Source organism: Giraffa tippelskirchi, chromosome 2 (genome assembly GCF_054371585.1).
Source record: "Giraffa tippelskirchi isolate mGirTip1 chromosome 2, T2T-mGirTip1v1.2.pri, whole genome shotgun sequence".
NCBI classification, from domain to species: Eukaryota; Metazoa; Chordata; class Mammalia; order Artiodactyla; family Giraffidae; genus Giraffa; species Giraffa tippelskirchi.
Window position 1 is genome coordinate 74,785,388 of NC_137276.1, and position 14,633 is coordinate 74,800,020.

Genomic DNA, 14,633 nt, shown 5'->3' on the forward strand with positions numbered 1-14,633 from the left:
TGTGTGACTTAATTTCCAAGTATTTGAGGATTTTCCAGGTATCTTTTTTGTTATTGATTTCTAGTTTAATTTCATATATAATTTCTAGCTTGATTTCAAACTCTTTTTTAAAAGATTTTTTAATATAGACCACTGAATTTGCAATATTGCTTCTGTTTTATGTTTTGGTTTTTTTGGCAGCAAGGCATGTGAGACCTTAGCTCCTTTACCAGGGATTGAATCTGTATCCCTTGCATTAGAAGGCAAACTCCTAACCACTGGACCACTAGGGAAATCCATAATTTGAACATCAAAGTTTTAAGTTAGTTGAGGTTTCATTTATAATCCAGAAGACAGTCTACCTTGCTGAATGTTCAATGAGCACTTTCATGGAATGTACATTCTCCCATAGTTGGGTGAAGTGTTCTATATATTTCAGTTAGCTGAAGTTGACTCCCAGCATTGTGTTCTAAATATCTATTGATGTTTCTCTCTACTTGTTCAAATTACAAAAAAAAGGGAATTTTGAAATCTCCTATTAGTGATGATTTCTCAATGTGTCTTTACAGTTTGGCCAGTTTTTGCTCCATGTATTTTATTGTATTTCGACCATTGGGCCCATACACATTGAGGACTAAGTTTTCCTGATAAATTGACTCATTATTACTAAAAAATCTTCTTTATTCTTTATAATAATCCTTTTTTCTAAAGTCATTTTTATATCAATATAGTCCCTTCAGAATTCCTATACATAGTGCTTGTATGCTGTATCATTTTTTTGTTCTTTTATGTTTAACCTATCTCTCTCACAGTTTCTTATATATAGCATATATTTGGGTCTAACTTTTATACACTTTGATAATCCCTGCCTTCTTATTGGAGTGCTTTCAGTTCAGTTCAGTTCAGTCGCTCAGTTGTGTCCGACTCTTTGCGACCCAATGAATTGCAGCACGCCAGGCCTCTCTGTCCATCACCAACTCCCGGAGTCTACCCAAACCCATGTCCGTCGAGTCAGTGATGCCATCCAACCATCTCATCCTCTGTCATCCCCTTCTCCTCCTGCCCCCGATCCTACCCAGCATTAGGGTCTTTTCCAGTGAGTCAACCCTTCGCATGAGGTGCCCAAAGTATTGGAGTTTCAGCTTCAACATCAGACCTTCCAATGAACACCCAGGATTGATCTCTTTTAGGATGGATTGACTGGATCTCCTTGCAGTCCAAGGGACTCTCAAGAGTCTTCTCCAACACCACAGTTCAAAAGCATCAATTCTTCGGCATTCAGCTTTCTTCACCGTCCAACTCTCACATCCATACATGACCACTGGAAAAACCATAGCCTTGACTAGACAGACTTTTGTTGGCAAAGTAATGTCTCTGCTTTTAAATATGCTATCTAGGTTGGCCATGACCTTCCTTCCAAGGAGTAAGCATCTTTTAATTTCATGGCTGCAGCCACCATCAGCAGTGGAGTGCTTAGAATATTTAAATTGAATGTAACTATCATATGTTCGGTTTAAATCTACTCCCTTGCTATTTGTTTTGCATGCTTCCTTTCTGTTGTATCTTTCCCTCCTTTTCTGCCTTCTTTCAGACTGAGCATGTTTTCTATTAACCAGAGGTTTCTTGACTGATTTTTTAAAATGCCTTCTCTCTTTTAATGAATCACCATCCTCGATGCTATAGGAGTTCATACTTTTTGCAGTTAAGTTTTTGTTAGGATTTTTTTTTTTTTTTTGCTGTTTTTATATTTTTGGCCACACCACAAAGCACATGAGATCTTGGTTCCCCAATCAGGGATCAAACCCCCCCCCCTGCATTGGAAACACACAGTCTTAACTGCTGGACCACCAGGGAAGTCCCTTCACCGATCTTTATCCTGGCTATGTTTTAATTTTTTTTGCTTCTTGTCATGCTCAGCAATTTTTTGTTTTAATTGGATCCAGGAGAGTGTGATTTTAATTTTTGCAAAGCTGGATTTTGTTACATTTCATTAAAGAATGTTAGGTTTTGTTCCTGTGTGTGGTTAAATAATTTGCATGTCAGTTTGATCATTTTGAGTTTTATTTTCAAGCTCAGATTATGAGTCTAGACTAGTTTTCCCTTTAGGATTCTTAAATGAATCTTCTGTATATTCATTCTAGTCTCTTATTTAGACTTGGAGATTTAAATTATTCTAAGTCTTGTATAAATTCTGGGAGTTGTTTGACATACAACCTCTACCCCCAGCCCAGGAATTATTCTTTCCTCAGAAGCTGTTCTTTAACCAGCTTTGTAAATGTCATTCTTTCATGTGCAGGTTGATATTCAGCCAAAGACTCAAGGACAGAAACATGCATATTTCTGAAGCTATTTCTCAGCATATGTACTTTTTCAAGGTCATCTGCTTTGCAAATTCTAACCAGCCACACTGGCCTTTCTGAACCCCAATCTCTGTTCTCTCCAATTCAACATGACTGGACTATGTTTGTAGTCCCATTTCCCGTGCCTTGGTCTGAAAATTCTGTCAAGCATTAAGTTAGGGCAATTGTAGAGTTCATTTGTCTGTCTTCTTTCAGAAATCACAGTTCTGCACCGTTGTACAGTGTCAAATAAAATCATCTAATATATTTTGTCGAATTTTCTAGTAGTTAACAATGAGAAAATGTATCTAGAGCTTTGTATTCATGGAAAGGTAGCCTTTCTTCCAGGAGTTACTGACACCAGGGAAGCCTGTTCATTTCAGGACAATCACCACTAGGTCCCACAGAAATTAGGCCTTAATCTCTTGAGCATTGCATCTCTGGACATTAGCACAACAGACAACATCCATATAATTTCCAAAGTCGGGATTACTCATTCTGGAAAGTTCTTCACATGGTACTTCTACAATTCAGTCAATCCAATTCCTTTCAGGATTCCTCTAACAGCATTTAGATGCTACCATACCTTGGATCATCTCCATCTTTCTCTTTGACCTTTCCCCAATTGTGAGAAAAGAACTCATACCCATCTCCCAAATATTATAAATGTTTTTGAGAGATGAATCAATATAAATCTTAATGTGGAAAATATATTTGACCTAAGAGAAATATAATATGGTACAATGAAATGCCAGCTAAAATGGAAACACTGTTTTTACATTACTGTGGAGAATCATTGAGGTTTTGGGTCCATATCATCTTGCATGTCTTTATTTTCAAATTTGCTTTATCTCTGAAAAAATTCAAGCTATATCACAGTGGTCTTTCTGTGCAAAGAACATCTACATAACTCTTTCCACAAATTATAGGAAAAGAGAATCTGAGAAAAAGCCTGAAGTTTTTCAGTTACAGTTCTTTCCAGAGTTTAATATCTACACCCAAGTTTTAAAGATTCACAGTACTTATTCTAAGCCCTGGGTTAAATGACATTTTCCCCTCTCCCTCCAGCAGTCTTTATAAAAGGGAAACTTTTCAAAGTTAGTGGCCTAAGATGTGGTGTCTAATGATGAGAAGAAGTCACATGAAGCTTCCTTCCCATCCTTCAGGCTTTCTCCTTGTTTTTGTTGTTTGGTTCAGAGGCATATATATTACCTGAATCTAATTATGGTGCCAAATAATCAAGGATGGGGTTCAACTATAGATGCATGATATTGAGCCAGTTCTTAGATCTCCCCTGTCATGTATAGAACAACAGTATTGCCTTGCTCATGTGGCTGTTTTAAAATTACCATCTTATTAGACTTCCCTGGTAATCCAGTAGTTAATACCCAATGCTTCCAATGCAGGAGGGGTGGGTTCCATCCCTGGTCCAGGAACTAAGATCCCACATGCCATGGGCATGGTCTAATTATTTTAAATAATAAAATAACATCTGAATTTTTTTAAAGAGACAAAAACAACATATGTGTGTGTGTCTGTGTGTATCTTTTTCTTTTTATGGTGTTCCTAATTTAGTTTTCTTCAGCTTAATATTCATATTTCTCTGCATATATGAATACAGATGTATGGTAAGAACCACACGAATAAAGTGTTTCAGAAAATCAACTTACATGAAAGGTCATTAAAATTTTAAAGTCTCTTCTCATCTGGGACAGGTTCTTTTTTCCTAAAATAAAAAAAAATATCATCAGGTTAGACAGCTAGATATGGCCAGGCCTATATGTGGAGAGAGGAACAGACTTAATTGTATTGGTGTACCCTAAGATCAGAGATTCATGGTAACTTTGTGGAAGATCTAACTGTGTTACTATGTAAAAGGATGAGTTCCCCACCCCTTCTATGACCAGCAGCCTCTCTCCTCTCTCAGCAAAGGAAGGTTGCAAACAAGGAGGAATTCCATCATCAATTCTTCTTAGTTCTTGATTATTTGGCCCCAGAAAGGCTGAAGTCAGAATCTAGGGTACTAGTAGGGTCTTAAAGATGGCGCCTAATAATTCCTGCCTCCTGGTATCCACACCCTTGTGGAATCCCCTCCCTTGAGTGTATGGGTTTTATTCAGTCACCCAGTTGTAACAGAATATGATAGAGCGCTTAGATGTCGCTTTTGAGCTTCTGTCTTGAGTGTTCTCTTTCTCTGCCTCCCTCCCTCTCTCTCACTACTTTTGTGTCTCTGTATCTGTGTGTGTCTCTCTCATCAGTTTCTCTGGAGGAATCCAGCAGCCCTTTGGAGTGTTCCATGTGACAAGGACTTGTGGTTAATTACCAAACACATCAATGAGTTTAGAAGTGAATCTGCCTCCATTTGACACTTCAGTGAGACTACATCTTACTGAAATCTCATAAGCCAGCAGCACTTAGCTTAGCCATTCTGATTCCTGACCCACAGAAACTATGAGATAATAAATATTCATTGTTTTAAACTACCAAATTTTGAGGTAATGTGTTAGGCAGCAGTAGATAACTAATACTAAAGAAGCTACATAATGTTAGGATAAAAGTAAATCCCCTGAAAAGGACTATAAGTCAGAAAACTTGAGCACTAGTTCTCCCTCTGTTTATGTTTATGTCTGTGAAAGTCTCATTTTCTTTCTGGAGTTCTGTTTCTCCATTTTTTAATATAAAAGATTGTATTTGCTGATTTTTATTCCATATAGCTTAATATTTCTTTTAGGATCTATACAGTGTAAGTAGTGTGTTTGTGTAAAGATATACAAGTCACAAGATTTGAATGAAGAAATCAAAGAACATATATATACAAATGGAGAAATACTTCATGTTTATGAGTAGGAAGTCGCAATATTGTTATGATATCAGTCCTCCCAATGTGACCTATTAATTCAACACAATCTGAATCAAAATTCCAGCAAATAATTTTGTGACTATCAACAAATTGATTCAGAAGTTTATATAGAAAGGCGCAGCACAGCAAACAAAATAGTGGACAAGAACAACAACGAACATGACACTACCTGACTTCAAGATTTACAATAAAGCCAGAGAAGTCAACACAGTGTGATACTGGTGAGTTAACAGAGATCAATAAAACAGAACAGAGAGCTGAGAAATAAACCTACACATATATGGTCAACTGATATTTGACAAAGGAATACAGGCAGTACAATGAAGAAAGACTACCTTTCTACCTTGAAAAGACAGTATTTTTCTTTCCCCTGAGCCATACAGCAAATTCCCATTGGCTATCTATTTTACATATGGTAAGGTAAGTTTTCATGTTACTCTTTCCATACATCTCAGTCTTTTAATAGATGGTGTGAAATTACTGGAAATCTATAGGAAAAAAATTAATTTAGACTATATCTGTCACAAAAAAATAACTAAAAATAAATCAAAGGCCTAAATGCAGAAAGTAAAACTACAAAATTCTGAGATAATAACACAGGTCAAAACCTAGATAACCTTGGGTATGGAGATGACTTTTTAGATAAAACAGCAAGGGCATGATCCATGAGAGAAATCACTGGTAAGTTGAACTTTATTAAAATTAAAAGCTTTTGCTCTCTGAAAGACATTGTTAAGAGTATGAATAGATGAGCTACAAAATGTGGAAGCAACAAAGATGTTCTGGAAGAAAATTTTCTGGCAGAAAATTTTTGCAAAACACATACTGATAAAAGATCCATATCCAAAATATATGAATAACTCTTAAAATTCAACAGTAAGGAAACAGTTAAAAAGTGGACAAAATATCTTATCTTAACAGATACATCATCAAAGAAGATATACAGATGGAAAATAAGCATATGAAAAGATGCCAACATCATATGTCTTTAGGCAGTTGCATGTTAAAACAACTAGATACCACTCCACATCTATTAGAATAACCAAAACCTGAAACATCAACAATACCAAATGTGGATGTAAAGTAATAGAAACACTCATTCCTTGTTGGTTGGTAAGACTGAAAAATGGTACAGTCACTTTGAAAGACAGTTTGATGGTTTATTACAAAGCTAAACATAGCCTTTACGTGTAATTCAGAAAACATGCTCCTTGGTATTTACCCAAATGACATGAAAACTTCTGCACACACAAAAACCTGCATGTGAATGTTTATAACAGACTTACTCATAACTGCTAAAATGTGGAAGCAACAAAGATGTTCTTAGATAGGTGAATGAAGAAAAATACTTAGGTCCATCCATACAGTGGAATATTATTGAGCAATAAAAATATGTACTTGAGCCATGAAAATACACAAAGGAATCTTAAATGCACATTACTAATAGAAAGCAGGCAGTCTGAAAAGGTTACATACTACATGATCCTAACTATATGACATTCTGGAAGAGGTAAAATGGTAAAAAGGCCTGTGGTTCCCAAGGATTGGGGGAGGGGAAGGAAAGGATGTACAGGAAGGTGATTTTTAGGGCAGTGACACTCTTTTGTATGACTCTCTAATGTGGATGGTATTGCCAGTTTGTCAAAATCCATAGAATGTACAACACAGAGTAATCCCCTAATGTAAACTCGGGACTTTAGTTAATAATAATGTACCTTTTGTTCATCAGTTATAACAAATGTACCACACCAGTGCAAGATGTTACTCGAAAGGAAACATTGGAGTGGGAGGAGTATGGGGAAGAAGAGATACACGTGGAAACTACTTTTGACCATTTTTTGTAAACATAAACTGTTCTAAAAATATTTTCAAATAGTTATATATATACATATATATTCCCATTCCCACATTGGGTTGGGTTTGTTTTCATCTTGGCTTATGTCAGACTCATGATCCACAGTGACAGGTTCTGCCTACAACGCTGGACTGTATGGTTACCCCCTAGACATCAGTAACAGTCTTCATGGTGTGATGTCTTCTAAGCACCTAATACTTATGAATATATTTTTATATGCATTATTTGGTGGTTAAGAATGCTCAGAGGAGAGACTGGTTCAAATTTTATTTCCAATATTTCCAGTACCAAATTGCTAGTAAATTACTAAATCCATACGCATTGATTCCTCAGTCTACACCATTGATATAAAGAGTGTGAGATTTAGATGAGCTAGTAGTTGTAAATCACAGAAGAATTCTTGGCCCATAGTGGACACTAAATACATGTGAACTCTTATTCTGATTATGCACTGCTCCTTTGGGTTTTAAATATTGCCTATATACAGGTCTGTTTTAACTCCCTAACCAAGTGGCAGATTTCTATTCTGAACATCGTAACAAGCAAAACAAAAACTAAGAGATAAACTGGACCTAGTATGTGCTGGTTGCTTAGCAAGTATTTGCTGAAGGATATTTAAATGAATATAAAACAGAGGAATTGCTGGAGGGAAATAAAGAAAGGAACATTTTCAAAATGGCCTTTTATTTAGCACATCAATACAAATAATCCTATTTTCACCAAATTGTCTGGAGAAATATTTTCATCCACACCTTTTTCCTGAGAGGACATTTTTCTTTCTCAGTGTATTTCTATAACAGCATTGAATGTCAACTAGATTCTTCTCTTTAAAACTTTAAAGCAGAGCTAAAAAGAAGGGGATTCAGCCTAACAAAGAAAATATTCTCACCAGGAACTCCTCAATGGAATGTAACAGCTGTGCTAACAGGTGAAAGGATGAATTTTTAAAGAACAATTCTGAATTCCAGCTTGGAAGCATCCTGTTTCAAAGATCATTGATGGGGTAACATTTCATTGAATTAAATATTGACTAATAACAAAACCTAAGAAACACAATGCAAGAATACGTATCTTTCACAAATTCCAAAAAGAGATGATCAAGACTGAATTACTCCAAACTGAAGAGGCTATTCCAGTGTAACAATCATAAGTTACATCAATTTTCTAGGCAATGGAAAGAATCCCATTCTTCCTTTTCACCGATGTCATTTTATATACTTAAAAATGAAAATGTTTGGACCACAATATTTAAGTGGCATGAGAGCTAGAACTTCAATACAAAGAGCTGACTTTCTTCTGCCACAACACCTCCTATAGTCTCCTTTGTTCAATAAAAACATATTCACTGGTTTAGAAAAAAATGCCTTATTTTTGGTGTGCCATTCAAAGGACTGGATTAACAATAAAAATAATAGCCAAAATTATGTATTTTCTCATTTAATTACCAAAACTCCAAGGGAAAAGATATTTTTTCATTATCTTTCTTATTATCTTTTTTTTGCAGATAGAACACAGTAGCTTAAAGAAGTAAAATAACTTATTCAAGACCTCGTAAGTGACAAAACAGCTTGAAAACATCTGCATTCACACCCTGCCTCTCTCCTGGGCTGCCTGGACTTCACACCAATGTAAGAATAGACCTAACCATTCCCTACTCTCTCCTACCTGACTTTCTTAAAAGTCTAAAATCACAAAATAATAGGAAGAACATGAGTACATCAGTTCGTCAGTTCAGTGTATAGAACTCTCTTTTTTCTTCCTTGACATGAGTCTTACTAAATATGCCAAGAACATTTATTAGCACAAGAGGTTAGAAGAGATGTTATATAAATGGACTTTCAAGTGACTGATGACTCACAATATTGCCTTCAATTAATTTGAGCATATGTCATACATCACAGCCTTCATATAAGTAAGTATGTATGCATGGTTATTATAAGATCAACTGTTACAGGATGAGGTGCTTATGAAACAATTATCCATTAATATAAATAGATACTGGCTCATGAGAAACACTGTCAGAGCTCTACCAATGGCCTCACACAGCAAGGAACCAAGCAATGAGACAGTCTTACTCATTAAAAATGAAATTCAAGTATCAGAGGGGAACTCACTTGCTGGAAGTTCCAGGAATGCAGTGATCAGTAAATAAATGACTCTTGACTTAACAGGGAGGGAAAAGGTAGGGTCTAGAAGAAAGATGCCCCTTTAATGTTGCTATTGGTGAGAAAATCCTATTGGAGCCTCCAAGGCAGTGCTTCAGTTACTGCTTCAGAGCTCTGGGAGGGAGAGAGTAATACTCCCATTTTACAGATAGGAAAACTGAGAGTTTAAGAGGTTTATCCAAGCGCTCAGAAGAAAATGACAAACAGAGAATTTGAACCTGGTCTTTCTGGTTCCAGTGCTTGCCTTTTGCCTACTTCATCATTCTGTCTGCCGCCTCTAAATTGATTGAAAACAATTCATGGTGACACAGGCTAATTTTCAAATCATTTCCAACCAAAGATATCATTTCCTGAAATATGTCCATGAAAAGCTATTATATTTTGCTACCTCAAAGAGTAATTTTCTTTTAGGATATTGAGTTTATTTTTGCTAAATAGTAGAGTACGCCCAGACCTTGCCATTTTACTTTGCTTAAAATAACTTCTATAAATGTGCATTTTCTAAAGCTGCATAAAGAATTCTCCCTGTTTTCTAAGCTATTGTGACTGAGTCATGGAGAATCAGGTTGAAAGAATCATATCAAACATCTAAACAGCTAGTTGGAAATAAATCTGTCTGATGACACACATGCCCTAGACATAGGAAATATTAGCACTTAATAAATATTTATTGAATGAAAGAATGGGAACTTCATAAGGCATTTGGGAAGCACTTGGAAAAAGAGAGAAAATTTTGCCATTGTTTAAGTCTATTTTCTTGGTTGAGTGGCATCAAGTAAGAAACAATAGGAAATTCATTGGCTTTAACAGACAATAACTTGGCTTAAAAGAGATAATAGTTTTCTCTAGGGGGATGAAAAATGTGACCACAAAATAATGAGACCTCTTTGAAATGAACATTCCAAATCAACTTACTGGAATTAATATTATCCTTAAATTAGTATACTAGGAGGTCATAATATCACTTCGACAATAATACTTTATTTTCAAACACTGTGGGATTAGACAAATGAAACTCTTTTCATAGAGGCAGGAATGGAGATTATGGCAGGAGGGAAGCCAGTAAATCAAATCCTACCTGAAACTCTGGGGAAGATATCCACAGCCCACCACTGCAGAAGGCCAGTCAGGCAATGTTTGCAGTTGGAAAATGGGGAGCAGCTGGCTCCAACTGACTTGGCCCACAAGAACAAACATGTAAAAGAAACACTTAGGCATGTAATAGAGACTTTCTGCCAAATAGCTGGTTCTGTTGTTGCAAGCTCCTCACTTTCTACAGGAATGAAATGGACGTGTGATCTGCTAAAATAAAATCATGGCAGATATACACTGTCCCTTCACCCTGAATATTCATTGGAAGGACTGATGTTGAAGCTGAAACTCCAATACTCTGGCTACCCAATGCAAAGAGCTGACTCATTTGAAAAGACCCTGATGCTGCGAAAGATTGAACGTGAGAGGAGAAGGGGACAACAGAGGATGAGACGGTTGGATGGCATCACCGACTCAATGGGCATGAGTTTGAGTAAACTCCGGGAGTTGGTGATGGACAGGGAGGCCTGGCGTGCTGCAGTTCCTGGGGTCTAAAGAGTTGGACACGACTGAGCAACTGAACTGAACTGACTGAAAAATAACCCTTGTATATACACATTTATAGCCACTGTGAAGTTTAAAATGTTCTTCTGAATAGGCCTTGAGGTAAACAGCAATAAAAAAATTATAAACTATTTTAAATATTAATAACAGCAAGAATATCCAAATCTACAGAAATAATTAAAGATGTATTTCAAGAAAATTTTGAAACATGTTAAGTGCATACATAAATAAGAATTATTTTAAATGAATTCTTCTTCTTCTTAAGTCGCTCAGTCATGTCCCATTCCTTGCAACCCCACGGAGTTTGGAATTCTGCAGGCCAGAATACTGGAGTGGGTAGCCTATTCCTTCTCCAGAAGATCTTCCCTGCCCAGGACTCAAACCAGGGTCTCCTGCATTACAGGCAGATTCTTTACCAACTGAGCTATCAGGGAAGCCCTTTAAATGAATTATCTTTCAGTGAAGCTGCCGAACACAAAATCAGGGCACATCAACTTTAATCCTATAAACTAACAATGAAAAATCTGAAAGGGTAATTAAGAAAATAGTCAATTCACAATAATAGCATCATAAAGGATAAAATACATAAGAATAAACTTAAGGAGATGAAAGAGTTGTACAATGAAAACTACAACACAATGTAGAAGGAATTTAAAGATACAAATAAATAAATATACATCCTGTGGTCATGATTTCTAAACTATCTATACTACCCACAGTGATCTACAGCTTCAATGCAATCCCTATCTTAATCCCAATGACATTTTCTGCAGAAACAGGAAAAAAAATCCTAAATTTTATATGGAATTTCAAAGGATCCTGAAGGGGCAAAACAATTCCAAAAATGCAGAACAAAATTAGAGATGTCACACTACTTGATTTCAAAACATATTACAAATCTACAGTAATCAAAACAACGTGGTATTGGCTCAAAGACAGGCATAAACTAATGAAACAGAATAGAGACCCCAGAAATAAATCCATACAAATACAGTAAAATAATCTTCAACAAGGGCATCAACACTACACAAAGGTGAAATGATAGTCTCTTCTTCAACAAATGATGATGGGAAAATTGGATATCCACATGCAAAAGAATAAGTTGGAGCTTACTATGTGATATACAAAAATCAATTCAAAATGGATGAAAGATCTAAACATAAGAAACTGAAACTGTAAAGCTCCTAGAAAAAAAGCACAGAGGAACAGCTTTACAACACTGGATTTAGCAGTGATTTCTTAGACATAACACCAAAAACACAGGCAACAAACTGAAAAAAGGACAAATCAGACTATATCAAACTTCAAATCTTCTCTGTAGCAAAGGGTACAGTGAATAGAGTAAAAAGGCAACCTAGAGAATGAGAAAATTTTTGCAACCCATATATATCTTATAGGAGTTTAACTTCCAGAAAATATAAAAAATTCCTACAACTCAATGACAAAAAATAGAGGAAAACAATAGAATGAGAAAGACTAGAGATCTCGTCAAGAAAATTAGAGATGGCAATGGAACATTTCACACAAAGATGGGATCAATAAAGGACAGAAATGATATAGACCTAACAGAAGCAGAAGATATTAAGAAGAGGTGGCAAGAATACACAAAAGAACTGTACAAAAAAGATCTTCACGACCCAGATAATCATGACGGTGTGATTATTCACCTAGAGCCAGACACCCTGGAATGTGAAATCAAGTGGGCCTTAGTAAGCATCACTACAAACAAAGCTAGTGGAGGTGATGGAATTCCAGTTGAGCTATTTCAAGTCCTAAAAGATGATGCTGTGAAAGTGCTGCACTCAATATGTCATCAAATTTGGAAAACTCAGCAGTGGCCACAGGACTGGAAAAGGTGAGTTTTCATTCCAATCCCAAAGAAAGGCAATGCTAAAGAATGCTCAAACTACCACACAATTGCACTCATCTCACATGCTAGGAAAGTAATGCTCAAAATTCTCCAAGCCAGCCTTCAGCAATACATGAACCGTGAACTTCCAGATGTTCAAGCTGGTTTTAGAAAAGGCAGAGGAACCAGAGATCAAATCGCCAACATCTGCTGGATCACTGAAAAAGCAAGAGCGTTCCAGAAAAACATCTATTTCTGCTTAATTGACTATGCCAAAGCCTTTGACTGTGTGGATCACAAGAAACTGTGGACAATTCTGAAAGAGATGGGAGTACTAGACCACTTGACCTGCCTCTTGAGAAACCTGTATGCAGGTCAGGAAGCAACAGTTATAACTGGACATGGAACAACAGACTGGTTCCAAATAGGAAAAGGAGTACTTCAAGGCTGTATACTGTCACCCTGCTTATTTAACTTATATGCAGAGTACATCATGAGCAACACTGGGCTGGAGGAAGCACAAGCTGGAATCAAGATTGCCGGGAGAAATATCAATAACCTCAGATATGCAGATGACACCACCCTTATGGCAGAAAGTGAAGAAGAACTAAGGAGCCTCTTGAGGAAAGTGAAAGAGAAGAGTGAAAAAGTTGGCTTAAAGCTCGACATTCAGAAAACTAAGATCATGGCATCTGGTCCCATCACTTCATGGCAAATAGATGGGGAAGCAGTGGAAACAGTGAGAGACTTTATTTTTCTGGGCTCCAAAATCACTGCTGATGGTGATTGCAGCCATGAAATTAAGATGCTTACTCCTTGGAAGGAAGGTTATGACCAACCTAGATAGCATATTAAAAGCAGAGACATTACTTTGTCAACAAATGTCTGTCTAGTCCAGGCTGTGGTTTTTCTAGTAGTCATGTATGGATGTGCAAGTTGGACTATAAAAAAAAGCTGAGCACAGAAGAATTGATGCTTTTGAACTGTGGTGTTGGAGAAGACTCTTGAGAGTCCCTTGGACTACAAGGAGATCCAACCAGTCCATTCTAAAGGAGATCAGTCCTGAATATTTATTGGAAGGACCGATGTTGAAGCTGAAACTCCAATTCTTTGGCCACTTGATGCGAAGAGCCGACTCATTGGAAAAGACTCTGATGCTGGGAAAGATTGAGGGCAGGAGGAGAAGGGGACGACAAAGGATGAGACAGTTGGATGGCATCACCGATTCAATGGACATGAGTTTGGGTGGGCTCCGGGAGTTGGTGTTGGACAGGGAGGCCTGGCGTGCTGCGATTCATGGGGTTGCAAAGAGTCGGACACAACTGAGTGACTGAACTGAACTGAATGACAAAAACAAACAAATAACCCAACTTAAAAATGAGAAAAATATTTGCATAGGCATTTCTCCAAATAATATACAAACATGAAAGATGTTCAATATCACTAATCATGAGAGAAAGGCAAATCAAAACTACAGTGAGATATCACTCATACACAATCTGGATGAGCAGTCTCAAGAAAACAGAAAATAACAATGCTGGCAAGATGTGGAAAAACTGGAACACTTATGATTGTTGACACGGATGTAAACCGGTGCAGCCACTATGGAAAATAGTAACAGTTCAGTTCAATTCAGTCGTTCAGTCATGTACAACTATTTGTGACCCCATGGACTGCAGCACGCCAGGCTTCCTTGTCCATCACCAACTCCCAGAGCTTGCTCAGACTCAAGCCCATCAAGTTGGTGATGCCATCCAACCATCTTATCCTCTGTCATCCCCTTCTCCTCCTGCCTTCAATCCTTCCCAGCATCAGGGTCTTTTCCAATGAGTCGGTTCTTCGCATCAGGTGGCCAAAGTATTGGAGTTTCAGCTTCAGCATCAGTCCTTCCAATGAATATTCAGGACTGATTTCCTTTAGGATGAAATGGTTGGATCTCCTTGCAGTCTAAGGGACTCTCAAGAGTCTTCTCCAATACCACAGTTCAAAA

General features: G+C 37.0%; 1 long non-coding RNA gene across 1 annotated transcript in view; it reads right to left on the bottom strand.

Moving 5' to 3' along the window:
• The window catches only part of LOC145537978 (uncharacterized), a 501,457-nt gene that overhangs the window by 321,680 nt on the left and 165,144 nt on the right, over window positions 1-14,633 (bottom strand). Inside the window, exon 4 of the long non-coding RNA XR_014076549.1 lies at window positions 3,989-4,044. This is a non-coding gene — a long non-coding RNA (uncharacterized LOC145537978). The remainder of the gene's footprint in view (window positions 1-3,988; window positions 4,045-14,633) is intronic.